This window comes from Lontra canadensis, unplaced genomic scaffold (assembly GCF_010015895.1).
Source record: "Lontra canadensis isolate GAN:19392208 unplaced genomic scaffold, GSC_riverotter_1.0 scaffold20, whole genome shotgun sequence".
Classification (NCBI taxonomy): Eukaryota; Metazoa; Chordata; class Mammalia; order Carnivora; family Mustelidae; genus Lontra; species Lontra canadensis.
The window spans coordinates 8,509,950-8,516,082 of NW_022631014.1; the positions used below are offsets into that span (position 1 = coordinate 8,509,950).

At 39.4% G+C, this 6,133-nt stretch overlaps 1 pseudogene; it reads right to left on the bottom strand.

The window, feature by feature from the left end:
- Positions 1-2,682: 2,682 nt before the first annotated feature.
- On the bottom strand, positions 2,683-2,955 carry LOC116869809 (annotated as a pseudogene).
- Between the last annotated feature and the right edge of the window lie 3,178 nt (positions 2,956-6,133).

Genomic DNA, 6,133 nt, shown 5'->3' on the forward strand with positions numbered 1-6,133 from the left:
CCTTCTTCAGATGGAACAAGTTTAGTTGAAAAGGATGATGCTTTTCGAGGCTAGAGGCAAGATCCTTGGAGAACAGTACACAGGTGAGCTCTTCAGAGGTTACAAAATCAGAGCCAGATGAAGGAATATTCCCCACTCCCGAGTCTTGGCCCCTCACAGCATCTTCCTGGCTGGATTTCAGGCTTACGATGGGCCAGGGACTACTGTGTGCTCCCATTCTTCCTCTTTGTAAATGAAAGGGTTTATTTCTGAATGAACTATTTATTGCAGTTTGGTCATTAATGTTTAATTTCTGTCTGTTAGATGTGTGGTAGTGTGGATAACTTGTCCTTTTACTACCTGGGGCTCTGGATCAAGAAGAGGTGCCACATCTGGAAATCATGCATCAACTAGAGACTCTGGACTTGGAGTTGATACCTTTCTTTCCTCTGTCCCTCCTTTTCTCCTCTTTCTTCTCTCCTCCCTTCCCTTCCTAATTCTCTCCTTCCTTCCATTTACTTCCTCTTGATCCCCTTCCCTTTTCCTTCCTCTCTCTTTCCAACTACTCATTCTCCCTATTTCTTTGTACTTTCTTTCCTCTGACTTTTATTTATCTCAAGTCTGTTCATATGCTTTTCATGATGATTCATCTATCTCCTATTTAGTGTGTGCAACCATAACCAGAATTACTCTTCATTTAGTTATGAATTCTTGTTGACTTTTGTTTTTTGGATCACACACACTTTTTTTTCCTGAACTAGATTTTTAGACTCTTATATCATGTCTCAACCACTTTTTTATGGCTTGAGATTTTGGGGGTTGGGAGATGGGAAGAACCATTTATTGGAAAACTAGGCTTTGTTCTCCTGGTAGTTCTATTAAATATACATACCACCCCTTGGGGATGCCTATACCAATCATTCTCCAAATTCAGCTTGCAGCTATTTCTACTTTTGAATTTTGTGCCATTCCATCATGGCGTTTTCTAATTGATTTCTGCTGATGAATTTTTTGAGGGAGGCTGGGTTCTATTGTTTGTTGTTCATCTTATTCATATTAGAGATGGAGCCCAAGTGATTTAGATCAGGTCATCATCTTTACTGAGAAGTTCAAAGCCAGCTTCTAAACTGGCTTCATTTGATATTTTAATGAAATTTTTAAACTGAAGTGTAACATACATTTGGAAGCTCATAATTGAATGGCTCAATGAATTTTGACAACAAGAACACATTTATCAGATCAAGAAGCAGGATGCTGGAGCACTCCCAAATTTCATGGCCTCTCTAGTCAGTACCCATTTTCAAGAGAACTGACTTATAACATCATTGATTTCTTTAGCTTATTTTGACCTTTATAGGAATAGAATCATACTTCATATTTTCTTTTGTTTCTGAAGTTTTCCCATTCAACATTGTTATGAAATTCATGCATGTTGTTGCATGTGTGTGTTTATGGTTGAGAGACAAGATGATTAAAACTCCATCCAGTTCCTTCAAAAAATATAACTGATAATAAACATTACCTGAAAAAAAATGTTGTTAGAGATTGGTGATAAAAAAAAAAAGGTATAAAATGATGGGTGTCAACCTTGACTTCATCTTCGAATGGTCCAGGAAGCTTATACAATTTGGAGGCCCATGCCCCTGTCCCAAGCCCCTGCAATCTGGTTTAGTTAGAATGTGTCCTGTGGGGGCACCTGGGTGGCTCAGTGGGTTAAAGCCTCTGCCTTCGGCTCAGGTTGTGATCCCAGGGTCCTGGGATTGAGCCCCACATCGGGATCTCTGCTCAGTGGGGAGCCTGCTTCCTCCTCTCTCTCTGCCTGCCTCTCTGCCTACCTGTGATCTTTGTCAAATAAATAAAATCTTAAAAAAAAAAAGAATGTGTCCTGTGCATTTTGATTTTAGAATCTTTGCAGGTGAGTCTAATTTGCAGCAAAGTTTGAAAAACACTAGTATGAAACACCATGACAGTCCTTGGAGGCTTATAGTCTGAGGAGACAGTGTTTCATAAAAAGATAAGTAAAGTTCCACAGAACAAACAGTGCAGAGGTGGACAGTATTAAATGTGAACAAGATACAGAAAGGCACATGACCTTTTCCCTCATTTTGATTTTTCTTTGTGCTAAAATCATAGCCTATATTACATGATGTATTTCTTAATTATAACATTTCTGTCATATTTCCATCATTATAAAACATACATGTTTTTCACAATTTAATGTTTTTGGAATTAAGATATAGCTCACAATTATTGTAGACATAAATATGTTTCTTTGTTTCTCTAAGAATCTGTTATCCAAGAAATGGATGTGAGCTATAATTAGCGATATCTTAGAATGGAAGAAACACAACACAATTTGTTTTCACTTGCTGCTGTTGGATGGGATGTATTACTCTCATCTTGTTTACTAGAATATAAGATCTTGAGGACAAGGGTCAAGTGTCTTGTTATTTTTATATTCCCCCAAACACCTAGTACAATGCTAAAATTTAGGCTCAATAAATACTTGCATATGATTGGAAACCCTTTTCTACTTTTTATTACTCAACATAAAGAGATTCATAAGGCTGGGAAATATCCACCATCTGCTTGCAAGATTCTAGAGAGACAATTGTAGGACTTCCCGTAATATACCTTTTTTGGTTGTTGTTGCCTAATTAACCCATTTACTATAGGTTAGCAATGTTTCAAATGGTGGAGCTTCTACTGGTCTTTCAACTCCTTCAGTCTTCTGATGACCAGCTTTACTGGGATGGCAGAAGTGGTCTTGTCTGTCCAACAGCTACAGTTTTTATGCAGGAACCACAATGCCTGATCCCCACCGTTCATCTTTTCCTTCTTGGTTTTGCCACAGGAGGAGCAAGTGTACTTGGTGTACAGGCTTATGTCAATCTTCCTCACCATTTTCCTGAGGGAGGCACCATAATGGGTTCCATATTTACCCACAATTCCGATCTTCTTGGTGTGGTTAGTCATGTTGCCGTGAGTTAGGTCTGAGCCCAGTGAGCACAATATACAGTTTCATCCATTTTGGTGTTTAATACCTTGGAACTTGTGTGCAACTAAACTAAAATCATTTTACACTTTCATTACAAGATGTTTCTTGTGTTCTGATGTTTTTTAGGCTGGAGCAGGAAGCATCTAGGTTATGCTTTCCCGTACAACTACTGTGTATATACCTGCAGCACATAAATATTGCCACTGCATAGCATGTCAGTCTGAAGGATTAGGATTTTTATAAATCCTCTTTATTTAGTATGCTTTATAGCTGGAACCCACTAAATCAAGTGCTGTTCTTTCCCTAAACATGTTTCTTATGAGTACTACTGGCACAGAATTATATTAATAAATTTAATCAAAAAGCTTTCAATATTCTACACTCAGTCAGTGGTTGGTGCATGAAACTGATAAATTCTCTTTCTCCTTCCTGCATGCCACAAAACTGTTGCTTTCTGATTATATTTGCTTTACTTAGGGTGGTTAAAGAAATGGGAAGTTTTTCCATTAAGTCTTCCTTAACTTTGACCTGCCTTTTTTTTAAACACCCTGAATGGATCCCACCTCCTTAGACTCTATGGGGCATTTCTCACCTGATTATTTAGGCTCATGGGAGCTAGACCTGATGTACAGAACTAGAAGGATGCATGCTAACTGCATCATACAAGTGGGGTCAGTGCCTTCTTTTCCTTTAGTATTGTCCTATTCTTTTCTTTTTCCTTCTATACCATTTTATTTACAGGCCAGAGGTAATTTCTCGTTGCTCTCCCAGTCTCCCCCATCCCCCCAAGCATCCCCCACAGTCCAATTTCATAAATACAGGACTCATAGTTCATTCTATTCTCCACCAGTGATTCATGGCCCGGGGTGCTTACTAAGCTTATCCATGGAACGTAAAAATGCAAGTAGTGGAGATTTGCCCCCAGGAGATTCTAAATCAAAATATTTGGGTATTTGGCTCAGGCATCTGTGGTTTTGAAGACATGTGGTTATGAAGACATGTTATATACAAGCCCCTTTGAAGGGCACTGTCTGAGACATTCTGAAAATGTAATCTTGGATTAAGCTTTATCTACTTTGTACAGATGGTCCCTGAGTTATGATTTTTCAACTTTACAATGGTGTGAAAGCAATAGGCTTTTAGTAGAAACCATACTTCGAATTTTGAATTTTGATCTTTTCCCGGGCTGACTTGATATAATTTGTCCTCTCTTGTGCTCCTGGGCAATGTCAGTCACAGTGGCCGGTCAGCCTACAGTCAGGAGGAGAAATAACCGAGACACCAACAAGCACTCTGTGCCCATGCGGCCATTTTGGTTTTCACTTTCAGTACAGTCTTCAACCAATTACATGAGCTATTTGACACATTATTGTCAAATAGACTTTGTGTTGGATGTTTTTGCCCAACTGTGGGCTTAGTTAAGTCTTCTGAGCATGTTTGAGCCAGGTTAGGCTAAACTCTGATGTTCTGGAGGTCAGGTGTGTTACCTGTATTTTCAACTTGCGGTATTTTCAACTTATGTGTTTATTGAGATGTAACCCCATTGTAAGCTGAGGAACATCTGTACTTCATAGGCCTTTGACTTCACTTAAAGGCTAATATTGTCCATTCCTTTGTTATGTAATAAAAATTTTAAGTATTGGGCTTTGCTCAAGTGTTTACTTCCTAATGCATGAATTTTATTTAGGATTTTTCTTTCCCAAGTTGCTTTCTTTTTGAACCAAGAACTGTTCATTTTCTGGTGTGAGTTTCATCTGATCTGTGTACTAGGAGATGACTAATTCTTTCAAATACAAAGATTCAAAGATAAAAGTGCTGTCCACCCCCCAACCCCCCTTTAAATAACAGACTATTTGTAAAAGGCAGTTGCCTGGGATTCTTGCTGTCACCCTCTCCCAGTTCCCTCTTCCCTCTTCTCACTCAGGCTATTTTTCTCCACCAGTTCACAGTGCATTGTTTAAGGAATCTGAAATGCCATCCCTCACAAAGTCTTTACCGACTGTAGCAGTGTTGGCTCTGCTTGTATCTCCCTGACATTCACCTTTCCAGTTCCTGCAGATGGCATCCTACCGCAATCACAGGCAGTCCTCGACCTGAGGGCTTCTTCCCACCCCTGTGCAAGGTAGGCTGAAAGTGCTGGGGAATTAACACCTCCCCCTTCCTCAGCCAAAGATGGGTGGGTCCTGAGTAAGACAGCTGGGTATTTTTGTGATGTCTTCCTGAGTTTTCAAGCAGGAGAAAGCATGTCAGTTGCCCTCAGTGGTCAGCTTTGATAGCACCTTTCCATTACTCATACTTCCTGATTTATGTCAGGTACTTCCTGGGATTGCTGTTCAGATAAACTCCCTGCACTCAAAACTTTGTCTCCAGTTCTGTTTTCCAAGAAACCATTTAAGACACTGATCATTTTCTGTTCTCTGGCAATTCAGTTGAGTAACTGGATTCTCTGTGGTTTCTTAGATGTACATCTTGTTTTCCCAGTGCGATCATGATGACATTCAGAGCTGGAGTTGAGCCAGATGACTCCTGAGTCAGTCTGCAGGGCTTCCCACTTTGCTGGCCCCACAGACTTACATCTGAGTGTGCAGTACATGTGACGTTAGGGTAAAAGTACAGAGTGGGCATACCTCATTATTAAACTCTTGAAAAATGGATCCTGAAAAGAAAACCAGAATAGAAAATGAAATTTTTTAAGGATTGTTTTTAAAAAGTGGTTGAAGACTTCGAGGAGAAAAAATAGTCCTAATAGGTCTTAAATCGTTCCATAGGAGCAGGGGGGAAGAAACAGGAAGGAGGAGGGTATAGGAAGAGGTGGGGAGGCATCCTTCACCATGCATTTCAAAATAATCTGTAGTATATTTCATGAAGAAAGAGCTCATCTGAGTACAACAAAAAGGAAATGTTCTAATAATTCTGGAGCAGGAATACGTGAGAAATTGCTCTGGGGTTTCAAGGGAAAGAACTTGTGCAGTTATCCTAGTCTTGAGTGCAAGTCCCAAAATTACTTAGAAAACTCGGTAATTTTCAGCAAGTTACTATATATATTACAGTGATATCACTGAATGTGACCTTTGTAAGAGGGTGACCTCAGGAAAGAATGCTAATTTGCCTTATTCTACTGATAAGAAGAAGAAAAATAGACATTGTTTGGAATAA